Source organism: Panthera pardus, unplaced genomic scaffold, assembly GCF_024362965.1.
Source record: "Panthera pardus isolate Hobbes unplaced genomic scaffold, ASM2436296v1 HiC_scaffold_13, whole genome shotgun sequence".
NCBI lineage: Eukaryota > Metazoa > Chordata > Mammalia > Carnivora > Felidae > Panthera > Panthera pardus.
In genome coordinates this window covers 86,493,009-86,515,149 of record NW_026526688.1, presented here as the reverse complement: position 1 = coordinate 86,515,149, position 22,141 = coordinate 86,493,009, and the positions used below count along the sequence as shown (strand labels likewise).

The 22,141-nt window shown below is 45.0% G+C and overlaps 1 long non-coding RNA gene across 1 annotated transcript; it reads left to right on the top strand.

Moving 5' to 3' along the window:
• Positions 1 to 385: 385 nt before the first annotated feature.
• Positions 386 to 19,266, top strand: LOC109249518 (uncharacterized). Its single transcript, XR_002072613.2, has 2 exons — positions 386 to 1,296; positions 17,764 to 19,266. It is a non-coding gene; the product is annotated as an uncharacterized LOC109249518 (long non-coding RNA).
• The last annotated feature ends 2,875 nt before the right edge of the window (positions 19,267 to 22,141 follow it).

The following is a 22,141-nucleotide window of genomic DNA, read 5'->3' as shown; positions in this document are numbered from 1 at the left end:
CCCTTACATGTTACATGATGCACAAAAACACACCAGTTCTTCTTCCCCAGTTTCCAGTTTATCAAGAGGCAGAAAACATGCCGAAATCTTCAAGGAAGCAAAAAGAATTTATTCCTTTACTCTGAGGGAGCTGAGGCAGGGAGAAGGTGGCTTGGAAGAAATCGGCCCTCCCAACACACAGGTGTAACTACAGACTCTGGGTTTATGGTGGGTAGGTATGTGGGGGCATGGGGATGAGTGACGTCACAAGTGTCCTGCCCCTAACTTTAGGTTCAGAGGAGGTTGTCCAGCTGTTTCCTGGTGCTGTGAGATCGCCTGTACTGCACACCCAAACCATCAGGTGCTCACGTTCCACCTGCTCCTTTGAAAGCACCTGCAACACTGCACACAGCCCCTATCGCAGAAGCAGGCCCCCTCTGGACTGTAAGGGTAGGGGTGCGAAGCACCAGGGCCTTCCTGCCAGAATGGGCAGTAGGGAGCGAAAGCTCCCCCGAGAACCTTCTTCAGATCTGCACATGAGGCAGGCAGCAGCCTGGACACAGCCCCAGGCCCCTTCCCCTACCATTCATCCCTGCTGGCTCTGGGCCCAAAGTTTAGGTAAAATTGTTTTTATGGTTCCCTTAAGATGCATTTACCTTCTTACAAATCTACCTGTGTACGTTTTCAATCGCCTTCTCTCTCTCTCGACTGACTGATTCTTACATGCGGCTGTAGAACCCAACACAGTGCCTGGTCCGGAATGAAGGTTAAGCATTGTCCGTGATGATTTTGCAGAGGAATATTTAGTTTTATAGAAACAGCGCCGAGGCTCACAGACTAGATCCTCTTCCTGTGTTTTGGCAAAGTGCTTTGTTTTAGCTGAAGTCTGAAGAGTGATTTTGAGTTGTTCTACTTTCCCACATCTACTGGCCCCAAATCTGCTTCCATCGCATTCTTTCCCACAGCTTCCTTCATTGAGAGCTCATTTCATAAACCCACTTTGCACTTGGCTCCCCGCCATTCTCCTCTGTCGTACTCGGTCCCCACCAATGTGGTCACGGGCTAGAAAATCAATAAAGCCCTTAATCACCATGTGCAGCAGCAACAGCAGCACTGCCCAGCTCCTAACTCAGCAGATCCAGGAGCACCGCAGCGAGCTCTGGCAGGCGGAGGGGGCTGCACAGGACCTCTGACAGCCAGGGCTGGGGGTGGGATTGCTTCCGTGCTCACACCGAGGCGTGACTTTTCTAAGCTGCTCGGTCTTGCTTCCTTTGCATCCAAGGAGATACCCTTCTCTTCACACTCAGCTTGGGAAACGTAAGTCCCTCTCCCACTGCAGCAAGCAGTCACAATACTGAGTTATCTTACTCATTTTACTGCCCATGTCTTTCCCCAGAGAAGGCTGGTGCTTCCTTAGAAAACTCCTAGAACTCTTGCAGTAAATATATTTTTAGAGGCATCTTGTATCTTATGCACCCTCCTACAATTAGGGGCAACAATTCTGTCCATTCATCGCTATGCGCTAAGTGAATTGTGAAAAATCTAGTGGATGTGGAGCTTGTGTGGGATTCACTAGTGCTGGCTGGTGACCCCTAGCTAGTGACTCCAGGATCATTGATCCCTCATCCTGCCCTGCTCGGTGGTCTTCCGAGTCTCCATGATCTAGGAAAGCAGGAACACCTCAGGGGTCCTGTTGGATCTGTGGCTGATATCCTGGCTCTACTTTGATTATTTGCTTACACTGCCCGCAAGGAGACCAGAACAGGATGGGTGAAGGAACTCTTAAATAATCATCAAGTCTCATTTTGGCATTGCTCACCCCTTAGCAAGGTTTTTTCCGCCCCCCCACCACATTCACCAATGTGATTGAATTCTCACCCCATTTATTTTGTATCCTTCAAGAACTAGCCATGCAACTGGGCAGTTAAGCTCTTTGGACCTTAGTGTTTCCAACTGCAAGTGGGCTCTAAAAATTATTTTCCTGGGGAAAAGTTAAATAGAGCATGAAGAGCCCCACGGACATGCCCAGGAAAAGGAAAGGGGAAGAAGCCAGGACAACTCTAACGAACTGAATATTCAAGACCCAAGTCAACTCAGCTTAATGGCACTGAGATCTGGGGGCGTGAGAGAGAGACCTTTATCTTACTCTAGGAAGAGAGGCATGGGACTTTCAGGAGAACCAAGGTGCTTGGATTCTGAATTACTGAGTCACTAATCAAGGTCTGTGTTGGTGACAACTGCAGAAGCTGGAGGGAGGGGCAGCGAAAGGAGCAGCGAGGAGAAGGGTGTGGGGGAGGAGATGTGCATGAAAGGGAAGCATTTACAGCATGTGGTGCACAGCAAAGAGCAACCAGGAACATCAAGGGCACCAAATAAAGGCCCGGTGGCAAAGGAAGAGATGGAGAAAATTCATTCTGCTGGAAATAGACATGACTGCAGTCATGAAGAGGACTCCCAAATTCAGGGTGACCTGATTTGGTTACGGCAACAGGAAGTGCAGGAGAGGGCAGAATAACCTGACCTGAGGAAGTGAATTAAATAATAGAGAAGACATCATAGTTGCCATGGCATTAAAATACCTCGCACCACATTAAGCTTCTTTTTTTCTCTTTTGCTTGATTCTTGTTCTTGCAACATGTTAATGTCATTGCAGTATAGCCAGTAAACTAAATTTAGATCTTCTGGGGCATGGGGGAAGGGAAGATGCAGCCCAGATCTCCCTGTCTGGGTCCACTCTGGGCAAATATTCTTCCCCCCGCAGCGTGCCTGGTGCTTTTGGTCCTCGCGTTGTGGGATATGAAAATCCTTGTCGGGCTTGGGTCTGGTGAAGCTGCTGAGTGACATAATTTGGGGGAAAAAAAGACAAATGGGAAGCAATTTTCAAAGAGGCACTTGCTTTAGAAATTACTTCAGAAAAATCAATAAGATGCTGAAATTTGAAAAATACAAGTACCATCAAAACCAAATGTGTTTGGGGCACCTGGGTAGCTCATTCTGTTAAGTGTCTGACTTCTGGTTTCGGCTCGGGTCATGATCTCAGGGTTGTGAGACTGAGCTCCTTGTTGGGCTTTGTGCTGGGGGTGGGGCCTGTTTAAGATTCTCTCTCCCTCTACTGGTTGTGCTTGCTCTCTCTGTCTCTACAACTCCCCCTGCCCCCCGCCAAACCAAAACCAACTTTTCCTAAGTATTACTTTATTTTATTGCTTTAAAAAATATTTTAGTTTATTCAGCAAAAAGATTTTTTAGGTCCTGCCATCATTCATATGCAAATGCTACCATGGCAGAGGGTGGGTATATAGTATTTTTGATATTACTCTACACTGAGTGAATAGAAGGGTATTTCCAGTGGACTTGCTTACCACAAACGTTACCACATTCATCGAGGCCCAGATCCTGCCCTTCCTCAAGTGGATTCACAATCATCAGACCTCAGAGACTGATGTATATAACTGAATTATAACCTATAGACCAGAATACTTAGGTTGTCTTGGCAAGCACAGTCTCCCTTTGTAGATAAGCATACTTGAGAAGATAAATTCCATCCAAATGTTTGCTTCGTTAGCCTGGAGTTAGAATAAATGAGATTAGTTATGCGGTCCCCAAGAGAAATACTCCTGATATAATGTCCTGAATGTGGCCACCCGCACCCACTCATCCCTGCTCAGATGGCCCTGCCTGCCTCTGAGACTTCGGGCTTATTTTCTGTATGCTCCAGTCTCCTCAAGCCGGTTTTTCCACACAGCATTCTCTACAGCCAACTAGGCAGATTCACACTTTTAAAGTCATAATCACATTCTATTTCTACCTTCCTGATATCACAGTCCAGTCACTTTGATGGGGATTTGGAGCATCTCCAAAATCTTCAGTCATAAATGTAGTCACTGTGTTGGTTTACTCCTTCTGAATTCTCATCAAATCCATTGTGTATGCAGATTTTGCTAGTCTAACTTTCTGAGGGCAACCTGGTTCCCGAGTTCTTAGAGAAGCACTACATTTTTGCTCCATGGGCCACCACCAGCAGCCTAACCTTCCTGAGATTACCATGTACTTTGGACAAAGAGATCAGGCTTATTAAGACCCATATATTCTGGGCTGTGATAGATTTGTCCATGTTTTGTTGGGTATCCAGCAAAAGGATATTTTGTCTCCTCTGTGCAGGAATGGGGAGGTCGGCCTTTTGCTATGATGATTTAGACTGAAATTTCACCTGGAGGGGTACAGGTGCCATCCGCTAGAAAATAGACGGACAGCAAAATGTGTTACTCATTGTCCAAACAGGACTCTGATTTTGAACTCATTATCCAGAAGTGAATATATTCACATGGCCCTGTTAACAGGCCACAACAAGTCACAAACAGGGACAAGTTGACGAAGTGTTTGGTATCCCAGGCATTGAAATGACACTTTAACCCATGAGCAGCCCATCCCCAGAGGGACTTGATGCTAAGCCATCCCTTTTCTGAATGCACTTTGCTGGGGACATGCTTTGCAGTCTTTTTGAATGTAGAGTGTCCTTTCAGGTCATTTAAGGTCCTATTGATCCTCCTTGCTAAGTCCATAGATCAATTCCCAGGAAAAGATGCTGTGGCTAATCTTTTGGAATATCTTTCAGCCACATTTAAAGAGCCCAGCTCAAAAACCCCTGTGCTCAAGATAGAGGGAGACACAGAAGAGCCGTGTGGCAGGCCTTGCACTGTCTCCACAGGGGACAATGCAGCTCTGTAGGTCTCGTGGAGATGTGTATTCTGTGAACCCTAAGCACCTCTTCCCAACCTGGCCTCTGGGCAATGCCTCAGGCCTGGGCTGAGCGTGGGTTCCCCAGCAGAGCGGGAAGTCTGGTTACTGCTTAGCAGGGAAGGTGGGCACGTCTTCCACGTAGACTGTGCTCTCCCTCTCTGAACTGGCCTCCCCTGTGATTCTCTACCCATTGGGGTGAGGCCAGAGGTAGTGCATTAAAGCAGGCTAGGTTCATTCTCAGTTGTGCATAAGTCAATTTTCTTTTCTCTTCTACCAGTCTTGGGTAAGATTTGAGTATTTTGCAATTAACTTTCCCCTTTCAAACTAGTCCCACTGAAAATGCTTGTTGAACGTTTTTGGATTATATGGTGGATTTATCATATTTAAAGGTTCATGTTCATCCAAGGGCTGTTTCTCTTATTCTCTCCTAGGTTTTGAAGAGCTTTATCTTGGATAAAAAGTGATTTGGTATCTGCGATCTCATTTGTGTCTGATAGTAATCCCCAAGACCGTGAGGGTTTAAAGGCTTGCCCAGCATCCCACAGCAAAAGCATGACTGGTTGGGGCTCGTATCAAGGCCCATTTGGGCCTTCCACCAATACCACACAGCTTAATGCGGAGTAAGAGATCCTTTTAAGGGTGAGCGTGGGAGGGCAGGAGAGAAGCGAGGAGATAACAGCATGTAGGGATGGTCTATTGTCTCCCAGGTGCTTGTTCCTTATGATTTCATTTAATCCTGAAAATGATCTTACCAAATATTAATTATCTCCATTTATCGATTAGGAAACCCAAGACTCAGGGTTTAAATAACTTGTCTGAGGTTCACATAAACTAGTGGTCGTGGGATTGGAGCCATGACTGTCCAAACTATGACAACATGTACAGAGAGGAAAGGGAAGTAACAGGACAGTGGTGGAGAAACCATTTGGAAGAAGGCAGAGTAGAGGAAAAGTTTGTGGAGAAGCTTCACATGAGATTTCCTGGTGCCATCAAGTCCCCTGGTGTGGGGACTCGGACGGCAGAGGAATTTGTCTCTGGAAGTACACTTTGATGGAGGTGTCTCACGCGATACCTTGAGGCGTCCTTGAGATATTTGAGATGACCTTTACTTTTTTGAGATGACATACTCCTTGGGCCCAAGTCGTTCAGTGTGTTTTTCTGGCCCTAGCGGCTGACGTGGAGGGCAGAGGTTATGTCTGCTGCTGCTACACTGGGCGTCCTGATGCTGGGCACGGTGCTGGCTGGCTGTGTGGGACATGTGTGCAGGCTTATTGCCACAAAGCGTGCTCTGCCATTGACTGACCCAAACAAACCCACCAGAGATGCTTGCTGAGTATGGCCATCTTGGGAGCAATTCATGTCTGACAGATGATTTTCGATCTGTCAGCACAGAAAAGGACAGAAAAATGCTTTTTGGAGAACTTCATTACATTTAAAAAGTCCAGTCTTACTCTATAATTTTAAACCACCATTTACTATGTATTAAAATTCAACATTTTTTTTTTCATACTTTCATTCAAAATGGATTGTGGACTGTATTTCTAAATTATAAAAAGAATGTAAAAAAACCTGTGATCTAAGAATTATGTGACATACAGAAGTAAGGAGTCATATGCTTCTGAGAATAGTAGATAATATATTTCCATAGCCCCACATCTATGAATATATAAACCAAAATGTTAACAGTAGTTATCTCAGAGTGATATGATCTCAAGTGATTTAATTTTTTCTTTTTGCTCATTTAAGATGGTTTTTTAATAATAACTATTATTTACTTATGTAATTATAAAAGGAGGACTTTTTATTTTTAAATTTTTTATGTTTATTTATTTTTGAGAAAGAGAGACAGATCGTGAATGGGGAGGGGCCTAGAGAGAGGGAGGCACAGAATCCAAAGCAGGCTCCAGGCTCTGAGCTGTCAGCACAGAGCCCAATGTGGGGCTGGAACCCACGAACCGCGAGATCATGACCTGAGCCAAAGTCAGACACTTAACCGACTGAGCCACCCAGGTGCTTTTTTGTAATGCCACCAGCCAAAGAGAAGTTTCTTTACTTTTTTTTTTTCTGTATGTGTAATTTGGAAATTCTAATAATTTCCACTGTATAGAGTGGTTGTGAGGACTAATCAGTGTATTGCATGTAAAGCACTTTAATTTTTTTAAGTTTTTATTTATTCATTTCAAGAGAAACAGAGAGCAAGCAGGGTAAGGGCAGAAAGAGAGGGAGAGAGAATCCCAAACAGACTCTGCACACTCAGCACAAAGCCCGATGCGGGGCTCGAACCCACCAACTGTAAGATCATGACCTGAGCTGAAACCAAGAGTCTGACGCTCAACCTACTGAGTCACCCAGGCGCCCCAGTAGGTAAAAACACTTTCAAGAGTTCCAGGCACAGGGTAAGTGCACAGTAGCTGATGGCCACCACCATCTGACTGTCTTTGTATTAGTTAAAACTTCTGCCTCTCCTCTGGCCTTCTCATGGAGTAGGAGAGTGGCCTTTCAAGTCAGATGACGTAAGCCATTGCCCTGTTTAAAGCCTTCCAAATGTTGCCCTTGCACTTAGGATCAGATCTAACCATCTCACCCTGGCCCCAAGGCCCTGCAGGATCTGGTTTCTTACCACCTCTGCACCAGCTCTCACATTACCCTCCCTCCTTCTCATTTGCTGCGCTCCAGCCACACTGACCCTTTTGTTCATGGAATAAAATCAAGTTCTGTCCAACCTCAGGGCCTTTGCATTCCCTGTTCCCTTTGCCTTGCATTCTCTTCTCTGTATCTCTCTGTTCATAGCTGGGTTGTGATCTTGGTATAAAAGTTCCTCCTTAGGAAAGCCTTCCCTGGCTGTCCAACCCAAAGTAGCTCCCTAGGCTCACTTCTCCTGTTTAATACTTGCCCTGCTTGATTTTCGAAAAAGCATTTGTTGCTACTTTACATGTTCTTGTTTATTTAATTCTGTTACTGAGTGTCAGTCTCCTCACAGACCTTGTGTGTTTTGTCAGTTTTCACAGGAACACCTAGAATAGTGTCCAGCACATCATGGGTGTTGGATGATTTAATTAATTAAGTGGATGATGGCTGCCAACTGAATGAACAATTTAACCACCTCCCACCACCTTCCCCTTAGAAGGCTGGCATTTTCCTAAAGAGGAAGAAGGCAGTCATATCACTTTATTTCTATATCCCCCCTCCTAGTGAGAAAGAGGATGATAAAATCAAACTGGTCTGTTCCTCAGCGTCCCCCACATGTGGCCAGATTCATAGCTTTCTATCCCAGATTGAGATTAAAAAAAAAAAAAAAGGCTGCCAGATTTGAAAAGAGAATGCTTGTATGCTTTAACTCTGATACATGAGGCTGGACAGGCAGTCCCTACTCTACAAAGAGGTCGTGTTCCCAACGTTTCTTTGTGTATGTTGTTTGTTTCCAACACAGAATGCATTTTTTCACTGGAAACAATGTTCCCAGACTAGCCTACAAAAGCCTATTTAACCCACAATGCTCAGTATCAAAAATATGTTGAAATTCTAGGAAACAAAATGGGGAAGATGAGTGCAAAGTACAATTTAAATGTTTATCTTGAATGCTAGTGCTTGAGAGGAAGCAGGTTCCCACAAAGGAGGGTGAGGCTGGGGCCAAGGGTGTGGAAGTTTCGGGGAGCAGAGTAGAAGGGCAGTGGCGGGGGCCACCTAAACCTGATGGGCTGAGGCTGTGCACAAAAGCTAGGCCGCCTGTCAGGGCAGCCCGGTCACAGGCAGGTCTGAGCCTGTCCCAAGGAACATTCCTCCAGGTCTACACGCAACAGAGGACAGGCAGGGGCTGACACCAACACTTCCACCTAGAGAATTCAAGAGGCTAGACTCAACATGTGAGAATTCGTCCATAAAACCAAGACCTGAGTATGTAATAATCACGGACTCATGAGCCTTCTCAGGGAATTTCTGCTTGAGTTATCTAAGTACAAACATGATAATGCAACTTAAAAAAATCATAGGTTCAGTTTGGTTTCATCATTGAAAACCACTGAAATTACCACTAGGTAACGTCAGGCATTTCCCCCCTTGTGTCTGATCTTTAGGCCACTACCTTGTGGCCAAAGCTTTTAGCACCTAAAAGTTAGACCTCACAAAGCAGGGGGCAGGGAGGTCTCCTTCTCAGGGTGTTCTCTAATTTCTCATGTTATTTCGAATAAGAAAGTGTTCTGTTTGGGAAAGACTCATTAACCCGGAACAACTCCAATCCTCCCTAATTTTGGAAGCTTGTAGAGAGGATCTCCTGGTAGAGTTGACAGAGAAGGAGGCAAAGAAATTTAACACATGGGCGCTCAGCTATTATTATTCCTCCAAAGAGGTCCTCGTGATTGTTGTGCAGTGCTGTGTAGCATTGTAGATGAATTCTTAAAGATCATTTAAGAGCAATAGTGGTGGGGCGCCTGGGTGGCTCAGTCGGTTGAGCGTCCGACTTCAGCTCAGGTCATGATCTCACAGTTTGTGGGTTCGAGCCCCGCATCAGGCTCTGTGCTGACTGCTTGCTCAGAGCCTAGAGCCTGCTTCAGATTCTGTGTCTCCTTCTCTCTCTGCGCCTCCTCCACTCACGCTTTGTCTCACTCTGTTTCTCAAAAATAAATAAATGTAAAAAAAAAAAAAAGAGCAATAGTGGTAAACAGTTATACTTGTAGAGATGACGAATCTAAATTTAGAGGGCGAATACAAGAGGAGGTAACACTTTCAACCAGTGTTCTATATGGAATTTTAAGTGCTCAGGCAGGAGCAGAATGTGCTCTTGAAAACCGTGTTAGGTGATTCCTAAAAGGGCTCTCGTGACAATGAAGCCATGAGAGCTGAAGATGTTTGTGAAGTGTTTGAATAACATGGTTTCGTGAAATGTGAGATTGAAAATAGCAATATTTCTGATGTAATGGGTGATTTAAATATATGTGCAACCAAAGTAATGTCTTAAATATTATAGTCATGTGACTCTTTCACCTCCAGCCCCAATAGTTTATATATTCAACTGGGCAAATTCCGGTGAAAATAATCTCAGTGGACAAACCAGGAAGGATCACATTATATGTGTTATCTTGTTATAATTAGCTGTATGTGGAATGCCTCACATATGTGTTTGCTTCTAAAGGAGGCAGAGCCTACTGTCCTAAGAGGGAGAGGTTTACACTCTCCAGGCTCCCGTCTGGCTCCGGTGCAACCTTGTCCTCTGGGCCGGTCACTTCTCGCCCTGAAGGGCTCAGTTTCATTGGCTGAGAAATGGAAACGGTCGTACTTCTTACATCACTATTTTTGTTTTTTTTTTTTAATTTTTTTTTTATGTTTATTTATGTTTGAGACAGAGAGAGACAGAGCATGAATGGGGGAGGGTCAGAGAGAGAGAGACACAGAATCTGAAACAGGCTCCAGGCTCTGAGCTGTCAGCACAGAGTCCGACGCAGGGCTCGAACCCACGGACCGCGAGATTGTAACCTGGGCCGAAGTCGGCCGCTTAACCGACTGAGCCACCCAGGCGCTGCTTACATCACTGTTTTTAATCATCTTTCTAAATATGCAGACTCAATCATTGATTAATTTATACTAAGAATTAGAAGCAGGGTCTGGCCAATCTCAGATGACTTACTTTAAAACGATTTTACATTTCACTTAGTAGTGTCTTTTGGTATTTACCTTTTCTATCTTATCTTCTGATCTGCAATTTTACTTTAAGCAAAATAATGAGATGAGGCCATAAATATCAGCCCCAGCGGTTTTCTAGGAACAGCTTAGTTCCCCTCTCCCCCCAGGTGTGGTTCTTCCATGTAATCTTCTCTACAGTGTCGGCAGCAATATAATATGGAGTGGCCCTAGACGAACTCCAAGTCCCACCCCTTTTTAGCTGTCTGGTATTTAGCAAATTTCTTTGTCTGTCTGTCTTTCTGTCTGTCTGTCTGTATTTATTTATTTATTTATTTGAGAGAGAGATCACACCTGTGCATGTGCAGGGGAGAGGCAGACAGACACAGAATCTCAAGCAGACTCCATGCTCAGTGCAAAGCCCGCTGGGGTACTCGATCCCATGAACCATGAGATCACGAGCTGAGCCAAAATCAAGAGGTGGACACTTAACTGACTGAGCCACCCAGGAGTCCCTCAAATTTCTTAATCTTACTTAGTCACGCCTGCCTCTTTTCTAAAGTGGGGATGTCAGTAAAATGAAAGCAGGGATGATAAATCCAGCTCATTGGGTTGTGGATGGGATTAAATGAGATCACGCACGTAAAATCCTGTGACCAATGATAGCTGTTGTTGTTGTTATTTTAAATGTTTATTTATTTTTGAGAGAGAGCGAGCATGAGTGGGGGAAGGGCAGAAAGAGAGGGGACAGAGGATCCGAAGTGGGCACTGCACTGACAGCAGCAAGACTGATGTGAGGCTCGAACTCACAAACCGAGGGATCATGACCTGAGCGGAAGTCAGATGCTCAACCCACTGAGCCACCCAGACACCCTTGTTGTTGTGATTTTAAAATCTAGGCTTAGTATCCGTGTCCTGTGGTTGTGGTAACAGAGCACCACAAACTGAGCGGCTTAAAATGACAGAAATGTATTGTCTCACAGCTCTACAGGCTGGAAGTCCAAAATCAAGGTGTGAGCAGGGCCCATGCTCCCTGTGCAACATGTAGCGGAGTCCTTCCTTGCCTCTTCTGAGCATATGGTGTTTGTTGGCAGTCTTTGGTGTTCCTTGGCTTGTAGACGTATCACACCAGTCCTATGGCATCTTTTCTTTTTTTTTAATTAAAAAATGTTTATTACTTATTTTTGAGAGAGAGAGAGAGAGACAGAGTACAAATAGGGAAGGGCCAGAGAGAGAGGGAGACACAGAATCTGAAGCAGGCTGAGCTGTCAGCACAGAGCTCGATGCAGGGCTCAAACTCATGAATTGTAAAATCATGACCTGAGCTGAAGTCAGACGCTTAACTGACTGCGTCACCCAGGCGCCCCATATGGCACCTTTTCCACGTGTGTCTTCATATGGTCTTCTTGGTGTGTGTGTCTGTCTCTGTGTCTAAATTTCCCCTTTTTTATAAAAACCCAGTCATATTGGATTAGGGCCCACACTAGTGACCTCATTTTAACTTGATTACCTCTGCAAAGATCTTATTTCCAAATGAGGTCACATTCTGAGGCACTGGAATTCGGACTTTACATATCTTTTTTTTTGCAGGGGGACACAATGCAACTCATATAACAGCAATAGTTCCTAAGAAAATTCTCCCAAAATAGCTAGTGTCTTAGATTTTGCTCTCTAAAATCCCTTCCCCTGCAAGATGTTATCATCACAGGGACTTTGCTCATCAAGCGTGCTTAGACATAAAAGAAATTCTGAAGTTGGTTCTGTTTGTCAGTAAACTCGAAAAAGTAAGGAATCTGCTCTGTTTACAGAGGGAAGCTTTCTTTCCAGCAGGTCTCTCTCTGTCAAGAACATGTTACGAATTGTCACTCTTTCCAGTGAACTATTCGCCGCCTTCCATCAGCCAGGCAAGAGCCAAACCCCATTTTTTCTTGGGTGGCAGCCAAGCCCCTCGCTGGGTCTTGATTTCAAAAGGTCATCAAAATTCATCCTTGCAGGGGCGCCTGGGTGGCTCAGTCAGTTAAACCTCTGACTCTTGATTTCAGCTCAGGTCATGATCTCATGGTTTGTGAGATGTGCTGATCTTGTGCTGACAGCTTGGGATTCTTTCTCTCTCTCTCTCTCTCTCTCTCTCTCTCTCTCTCTCTCTCTCAATAAATAAATAAATAAACATTTAAAAAAATTCATCCTTGTGGCACCTGGGTGGCTCAATCAGTTGAGCATCTGACTTTGGCTCAGGTCATGATCTCGCGGTTGGTGAGTTCAAGCCCTGCATTGGGCTCTGTGCTGACAGCTCAGAGCCTGGAGCCTGCTTTGGATTTTGTCTCCCTCTCTCTCTGCCCCTCCCCCGCTCACTCTTTGTCTCTCTCTCTCTCTCTCTCTCTGTCTCTCAAAAATGAATCAACATTAAAAACAAAAATTAAAAAAAAATTCATCCTTGCAGTTTCTGGTCTGCAATAGAGACCGGTGTCCCTTTTGACCTGATGTTTGGGATGCACTTGGCAATGCCTGCACCATGGGGGTGCTATCAGGCCACCCTTAGTGGACTAGGGGGAAATTTCCTAAGTTCTCAGTTAGTTGTAAACTCTCTTAGATATCATCTAGTCCAGTGGTTCCCAAGTCTGGCTGTAGGTAGGGATTACCCAGAGAATTTTCAAAACACACCGATTCTGCAGCTTCATCTGAGACATGTTCAGTAAGAGTTGTGGACAGGAGCTGAATTTTTAAAAGCCTCTCTAAGTGATTCGGTTACAGTCGACCTGGCACCAGCATCTGGAAGTCACTGGCAGGCGGGCTGCTCAGGCCCAGAGAGGCTGACGGATTACCAAGGCTGGTCAGTTGCTAAGTAGCTCACTGATGCCTAGTGACGGGCCAGTTCTGCTGCTCCAAATGTTTCCTTGTATGGGGCCAGCGCCTTCATCCTGGTGATGTCTGCAGGGAGAGCACGAGGAACCCCGCACTGCGTGCAGTGGTTCCACAGAGGCTTTCGAGGTGTGAAATAGCTTTGCCATGGGCTGTACAGGTCTGGTACATCTCCTTCTAAGGGTTCTGTCTTTATTGTTGTTTGTTCCGACATAATCTTCTACTTCACTGGACCATGCTTCCGCGTTTTAAACTAGACACTTTTTTTTTTTTCCATTTTTAAAAAAAGAACTAAAAGGATAGTTATAAAGAGCCATCAACACCTTTCCATCAGAAACCACCCATGAAAGGTAGAGGGATTAAAGGAAGTATGGGCAGGGCAGGGAGAAAAGTGACAGGAAGTCAGCTCCCCGCAGAGGCGAGAATTGGGGATACAGAAGAGGAGGAAGAGTCCCCACTGGAGCATCACCCAGCTCCCTACGTTAAGATACTGCCTGCTATCAGTGCTGCTTGGGACGAATCAGCCTCCTCAGAGGTAGGCTGACTGAGGAGGAACGTATGAGTTAAGAGCACGGGTGTTGAAATCCAGCGGACCGGGGTTCTGATTCACGCTCTATCACCAGTGCGCCAGTTACGAATGGCTCCGAGCCTCAGTTTTCGCATCTGTAACATGGGGGTACTAATACGTCAGAAGGGGTAGTGACGTTTGGAGTTCCTGATTTCTGGTAGACGGCGTACAAATCGTCGTGCTCTTATCATGGAAGAATTATGTTTTGGGGACTTATGGGGGCATTTTTCTGTCATTTGCTTGAGGCCTTCTGCACATACCTTCCTGAGGGAGAACAGTGGACCTGTACCCCACTTTAGTGGAGTAAGTGGTACAATGTGAATGTGGCCTCACTTTGCTATCAGAGGAGGGGGCACTGTTTCTGGCCATCTGCCCCCCTTTCCAGTCGGCCATTGGTGGATCTGGAATAGAAACCCTTTTCTTTGCACAAATGAGATCGATGCAGGAGAAGCAAGTTGTGTTTGGGAGGGGTGATCAAGTGGGAGATGTCGGGTAGAAAAGGGTAGTTGGCTGTCATGAGGACCCAATGCCAGGCCAGAGAGGGCAACCCCAGACACAGGTTTGGGGGCAGGCATGAGGCTCAGGAGACCGCCTCCGCAGAGCAAGGAGGGCAGGCCGGAGCAGAGAAGGGGACACAGCAAAGACAGGACAACCTTGTGTATCTTCGGATTCTGTCCAGACCCACCCTGCTGGTGGACTTAATTATGAACTTCGAATTCCTTCCCACCTAGGCAGGGTGCTCCTCTCCAAGCCCCAGCTTTTTCATCTCTAAGATGGACAAAACCCAAGGCCTCCCTCATAAATTGATTAGAACAAGTAAGCTGTAGATCAAGAATGTAACCCTGGGAAGGGCTCGGGCGGGTCTGTAGCACCCAAGCCACATCATCCCTATTTTCAAAAGCTTTCTCTCTTGCTCTCTGTGATTGTGGCTGAATTAGTTGGAGTCGTAGTAACACAGGGGCAAGTGTGTGAGTGTGCCCTTCACTTCTCAAAGACAATGTCCAGATGTTGTTTAAATCCCAAATCCAGGCTTTGCTTCTGAAGTTTTCTAAGTCCTTTGATACAGTGATTGTCGTCCAATCACTTAACATATTAACAATGAAGTTTCTAGAGAAGCATTGTGGGCGAGTTTCTAGATGAAGCAGAGATCCAGATCATTTCTTCTCTCTGAGCCTCCTTTTACTGCATAGAAGAAGGTTGTCTGAGCAACAACCAGGGCTCATTGTGATAAAATCCTCTGTGCAAAGAAGCAGTGGCCCAGGGCAGTCCACCGTGGGGGTAACACAAGCAACCCGTTGTCAGTGCAGCCAGCAGGTCAAAGCCGGATAAAATATGTGTCAGGTACTCTCTCGAAGGGGAAGAACGAGTCCATTCACTTTTCTTTTATCTTTCATTCAACAAACATGTATGGAGCACCTAGAACATGCAAAGGAATAATGAAGATACGACACAGTTCTTCCAATGGAAGGAAAGGTGGGCAGACTACAGACCTCTCGGGAGGGAGACACTGTCCAGGGGTGACAGGGAATGCAAACTATGCCTTTTGATTTAAAAAAGCCAGCCTCATTTCTCCGTAGGTACCTTCCATTTGCTAGGCATGTATCCCTATACTGGGCTCAAAACATTTGGTCAGGCTGGGCATGGGATAAGAGAGAATCATGAAAAAGCACCCTCCACCCTCCCCCATCATCCTCAAAGTCAAAGGGACAAGCCAAGGCCCGAAGGGGCCCAATTAGCCTTGACAGTGGTGAGGGTTCTAGGTTGGCAGCTCAGGCTCTCTCAGGCTGTGTGTGTGGATGAGCTGGAGGGGTCTTTAAAAATACCATCCCTTCCCTGAAGCAAAAATAATATAAAAACGGGGAGGGGGACAAAACAGAAGAGACTCATAAATATGGAGAACAAACTAAGGGTTACGGGAGGGGTTGTGGAAGGAGGGATGGGCTAAATAGGTGAGGGGCACTAAGGAATCTAGTCCTGAAATCACTGTTGCACCATATGCTAACTAACTTTGATGTCAATTAAAAAAATAAAATTAGAATTAGAAAAATACCGCCCCTTCCCCAATATCTCCCTGAGTTCTAGAGAGGTGGGTCGAGACTGGGCTGGGGTGTTCTAGGGCCAGCTTTGCCTGTAGCTGTTTTCTTTTCAAACTTCTTTTCTGGATCACATAATGAATCCACTCACCCTTTTGTGAGGAAGGAAGGAAGGGTTATTATCACTCATATTTCACGCACAGGAATACAAATGAAAAGAATTAAAGGCTTAAGTCCCGTTCCCAAGGTCATATGGTGAATTGGTACCAGAAACAGGGAAAGGGTTCAGGTTCCTGATCCTTCCCGTTTTGTTGCCTCAGCGTTAGACCTTGTTGTTTCTTTAAAGCCCACATTTAGTTAGGATGAGGGGCGGAGATGTAGCTGTGAATTATTTCCGCCTTAACTTTCCTCATTAAAAGAAGAAAAAGTGGGGCAACTCTTGCTTTCCTATTCTTCCCACTGCAAAACTGCTTTATGGCTTTATGGAGCACGGCCCATAAGATGGTCGCATTTCCCCCTCAGCACGTATGAATGCCCTTGTTCTTTCCGCTATTGGTATTCTGCAGCAGCTGTCTTATGGAGCCTGGAGAGCTCCAACGAGGATGGGCCAGAACTCCAGCTGCTGGTGAGCAAGTGTTCACTATTTATAGCGAGAGGGGGGCTGCAAAGCAATGGAATTTTTTCCTTCTGAGTAGTTTTGATGCAACCAACAGGAAGTGGGCTGTGACAGATGCTCAATTCTATGACATGAATGAAGGCTATTATAATACTTTGCAAACTTGGTTGTGCATCAGAAACACCTGGAGGGGCTCGTCAGACCATGGATAGCGGGGGCCCCACCCCCAGAGTTTCTGCTTCAGTAGTGGCGTTGCTGACAAGTTTTTCAGGCAGCGCTGGTGCAGCTGGGCGGAGAACCGCTATTCTGTTATGATGGTGACAGTGGGGTGGGGTGAAGTGTACAGGGAAGGGCCGCCCTCCATGGCAGTGGATTCAACCAAAGGAATGCACTGGCAGGCACCGGAAGACTCCTTTTGGTGATCCTGCTGTCCTTGTCAAATCAATTTCCGGAGCAAAAGTGTTATTTTATACGTAAAGAAAACTGCATTGAAGTTAAGCGATAGGCTTCATAAGAAATGTGTATGCATGCTACTTAAAAAAAACCATCTGTCATCTCCTTTTTCTAGTGAAAAGATGTGATTTACTTGGTCATTTTCATCACATCATAATGTTTGCAGTCAAGGCTGGCAGATTTGACCTCCACCTTCAAGTTCAAGCAGATCCTTGGTCAAGGGCCAGGGAGAAGCCAGCTGGCAGGCACTAGAAGAATGTGGCGTATCTGCAGAGCAGACCCAGACCTTGGCTTCGGCCTTTGATTGCTTCCATAACATGGGTCTGTTTAGGTTTTCTGCTTCTTTTGGCATGAATCTTGATATCTTATGTTTTCCTCAAAAGTTATCCATTTAACTCGAATTTTCAAGATATTAGTGCATATTTGTACAAATGATTCTTTTGTAAGAATTGTAGTTTCCAAAGACAAATATTGAATCATTATATTGTACACCTGAAACCAGTATGATGTCAATTATATCTCAAATTGACAAATGCAAATAAAAAAAAAAGAATTACAGTTTCTTTTCTTGTTTTTTAAAGTTTATTTTGAGAGAGAGAGAGAGAGAGAGAGAGATTGGGAAGGGCAGAGAGAGAGGATCCCAAGCAGGTTCCACATGGTTAGTGCAGAGCCTGATGCAGGGCTCAAACCCGCCAACTGCCGTGAAAGATCATGACCTGAGCTGAAGTCAGACTCTCAAGCGACTGAGCCACCCAGACGCCCCTAGAATTGTAGTTTCTTATACACGTGTGCTAATTCACTTTCTAACTCCTAAATTTATTTGTATTTTCCCCTTTTTTCTTGATCAAGCTAATTGAATGGATTATTTATTATTGTTGCTATTTTTGTCTTTTTCAATGAATCAGCTCTGGATTCCTGCAAAGCTGGAAATGAAGACCTGCAAAGGGTCTGAGATTTTATTCTGTTTGTAAGCTAACTGGTTAGTCTGCTGGCAGAACACGCAAGCCTTCCGGGCCTGGGAGAGCCAACATGTGGGCATTTGCCACAGGTCGACGCCGTGAACTCCCCGCGCTGCCTGCTCACGTAGCGCCTTGTGTTCCAGGAGGAGGAATCCGAATCCCATGCTGAGGGAACTTGAATCTTTTACAACGGATGGAAAGAATGCTGCCCTTGGTTCTGGGCAGAGGCACTCTTATTTTTCAAAGCTGTTGGCTACACAAACCTCCTTGAAAAGATGGTCCGCAACAAAGTAGCTGGTGCGTCTGCTCCCGAGCTGTGCCAAGAGGCCGCAAGAGCCACGTGCAGCATTTTCTCCTGGCGGTCAGTTCCACTGATTTTGTTTTCAACTTCATGACATTCTGCTTTTACTTTTAATTTCTTCCTTCTACTTTCCTTAGATGTTTGACATTGTGCTTTGTCTTCAGTTTATCTTCCCAAATAATCGCTTCTTTAGCATGCATTCTTCTTAAACTAAAAAGGTTTTAAGATTATAATTTTTCCTCTGAACAAACCTTTGACGACCTGTCCTAGATCCGAACAAGTGGTGCCCTCCTGATCATTATTTGCTAAATTATATAGCTTTTCTTGTTTACAGAAGTCAAAGGCTTTGAACAAAATTGGTCATCCCTGCATCTCTTCGCTCTCTGGGTTCACTCTGGAAGCTACTGTCTTTTCTTCAGTCCCTTGTGTTTAATAGGATGTCTGTGACTGATGTGCTAAACAAGGTTAAATTGCACTTCATTGCAATTTAAGAGGAAATGGAATTTGGAAGATGAGGACTCGAGTCCTGACAGCCACTTTTTACTGATAACCAAATAAACCATGCGCTTTGAGTCTCCTTTTTATCCACAAATGTAGGATTGAATTACATGATCCCTCATGTGTCCTTTTCAATGTAGGGCTCTAAGACATTTGGACTTAGTTTCAATTACAGTGGCTTGATGATTTCTAGGCTGACTTGTTAGTTGAGGCAGAAACCGGAAAAGCTGAGTTCAACCCTTGCCATGTTTTCTTGTGTGACACATTCAGAGAGAAAGTCACGTGGCCCTGGAGGCTCATTTCCTTCTCTTTTGTAGTAAGAAAGCTACAAAAGATTTGTAGATTTGGTCGGAGTCAGATAAGAGAGGAGGAGGCCAATGCCAAAGGCGGAGACTCTTTCTAACAAGGCTGGTTCAAGGCTCAGGAAGCTCCATCACCACAGAGTTCTCCAGATGTTCCTGTTCTTTCTCCAAATGTGTGTGGAGCACTGAAGGCACGGATCCCTTTCCTGGGATCTTCCCAAGTGTAGCTGTCCTCCCGAGCCAAGTCCGACATACCACCCTGGGGAATCGTGCGACCTCAGAGCCTCATCAACACTTATGACTTCTGTGCCTTTAAGTGTTTCCCCAATAAATCTGGTTTTTACTTTACACCACGTGTGCTCTTAATGTGCTCCTGTCCTTTTTGCACATCGTGTACTATTTGAGGAAGGTACCCCTAAGTGCTTTACATACATTGTCTCATTTAATCTCTACAACAAGTTTGATACTTTGGTAGATTATTCCCCTGTTACAAATGGAGAAAACCTAGTGCTGAGAAAAGTGAAGCAATTTGTCCAAGGTCACACTGTTGGAAGAGGCAGAGTTAGATTGGAATCCAGACTGTCCTGTTTTAGGGCCTGTGCTTTTAACTCTAAGAGGGCACAGTTCACATTATAGACATCACGGATGGTTTTCCTGCAGGTGGCACTAACGGGTCTCATTCAAACAAAATCAGTATATTATGACAATTTTTTCCTAGAGAAAAGTAAGGTGGAAGGGACATCTTTTCTAATTTGTCCCAAAGCACTACATGGACAGGCAGCAGCTCTGATGTCATAGGACTATGTCATAGGAGGCGATTAATACGTGGTGATGAAAGTGTATTTTTTTAAAATGAAATGGTTAATTCAAGAAACATTCAGCACTCAAGAGAAAGCAAAGCCAAGTGTCAGAGGGAAGGAGGGAAGGAGGGGCAGGGCCGGAGGTGGGGTGAGAGGTTCCTCGAGCCCAGTCCATTGACCTCGGAGGTCCTAAGGCCAGAACCGTCAAGATAGTGCAGCTTCTAACTCCTTCCTCACCGCTCAGCTGCACTCACTTCTCAGATCTTCCAGGAAAATTATTGGGGATGAGGGTGCCTGTTCCACAGCACTGCTGCTCAAAGGAGAAACCTACTGTCGTTAGGGAAGGCTCTGACTAGAAACATCTGTTTTATAAAGGCAGATGGGGGAAAATCTTCATTTTAAGGAAATTAACTTCAATATGTTTCATGAGCTAGAAATGACCCTTTGGACCCATAGTGCTTCAAGCCCACATGGACTGTAGAGATCCCCTACTTCCTGAATGGCATTTTGTTACAAAGTATCCTTTAATTCTTCTCCATAAGGCTCAAATGTCCTACTTCCATATGCTATTTTCAGTTTTTGTGAGCAAAATACTCTTCTGAGATCTGCCAGCATTCACATTAACTCATTCCCTCCTTTTCTCCATGGCTCTGCAAAGGACAGATTCTCTGGTGTCCAAGAAGTGCCCAGCCTTCTAGACTCCCTTGACTCAACTTTCATCTGGTTTAAACAGATTGTCACTTCTGGGCAGCCAGCAGTGCTCCCGAAGGATTTGTATAGTGAATATCTGTATACACTTTCTTTTTTGTTTCTAAAAGTTTATTTATTTTGAGAGAGAGGGAGAGAGAGGGAGAAAGAGAGAGAGAGACACACACACAAGCAGGGGAGGGGCAGAGAGAAAGAGAGAGAGACAATCCCAAGCAGGCTCTGTGTTGTTGGCTTCGAGCCTGACATGGGGCTCAAACTCACAAACTGTGAGATCATGACCTGAGCCAAAACTGAGAGTCAGACGCGTAACTGACTGAGCCACCCAGGTGCCCCATAAATATTATGTATACACTTTCAACACCCAGATATGCACATGTATGTATCCACAGATGGGTGATGTGCCTGAACACTGAGGTAAATGTTCACATGGGGCTAGTGAAGTAAAGCACAAGACTTTGCTGTCATACCACAAATCCATGCACCTGAATGCAGATGTATGAAGAGCCCCACAGAAGCACATGCACGTATCCATATGGAAATAGATATATTACCCGGAGAGAGCATATGGCTGTGTGGAGGTCATCCTGTAAGAGGCATACAAAAGCCGTCATAGACTGCTGATTTAAAAGGATCTCAGGAACTAGGAAGAAAGTAAAGTTGGCACAATCTCAGGATGATAACTGCCTTGATGACAATAGGTTCACAGACAGCCAAAGGCAAAATAATACGGCCCTGAAATTTCACATTAGTTCCCAGCTTGGAGTCCAGGAAAAGGAATAATTGCAATAATGTGATGTGCTCTCATTCCTCAGTACGACCAAGTTGTGGGGGGCAGGGGGAGGGAGCTTTGATCTGCACAGGAACACCCCTAGTAGGAAAGTAGTTTTATGTAAGTTGTATGAATGACTTCTATGAATGTTCTTTTATCTTTTAATTTTTTGACGTTTTATTTTAATTTTTGAGAGGCAGAGAGAGACAGAGTGTGAGCAGAGGAGGGGCAGAGAGAAAGGGAGACACAGAATCCGAAGCAGGCTCCAGGCTCCTAGCTGTCGGCACAGAGCCTGAAGCAGGGTTCAAACCCATGAACACGAGATCATGACCTGAGCCGAAGTCAGACACTAAACCGACTGAGCCACTCAGGCGCCACTGAATGTCCTTTAAGTCAAGGTAGTGTCCACTTTACTGATTCCAAGTTCTTCTATGTTAGCCTTGGGATAATTAATTTGGCTCCCAGAACACATAAATACTGCTCAACTCAACAGAATTTCAGTAACACCAAAGATAGTTCCCCTTGGAATTTTTTTTGGGTGCTTCCTAGGGAAATATGAAATCAGGTATATCTCCTAGTGCAAAAATAATAAGTGTATCCTGGTGTGTGAATTAGTCTTCTGAGAGTCTGGTTAATATAAATTCATTCAGTAGAATTTGAGTTAAGAAAATGGAGCTTCTTATCTTTAACATCAGCCAAAATAGCACTTCCTCAGGGAATTCACCCTACCTCCTCAGAAGTCATCTCATAGCTCTTATTCATTCAACAAATACTTGTTTTGCACCTAATACATGCCAGGCTGCCTTCTAGGTAGGGAACAAAGCACACAAAACTCTTGTGGAGTTTATATTCTCACGGAGATAGCACCTTGAACTCTTCTTTTCGTGGAGCTTCACATAGGGTGTGGTTACTTGTTTGTGATTGTTAGATTGCCAGTTGTTTCCTC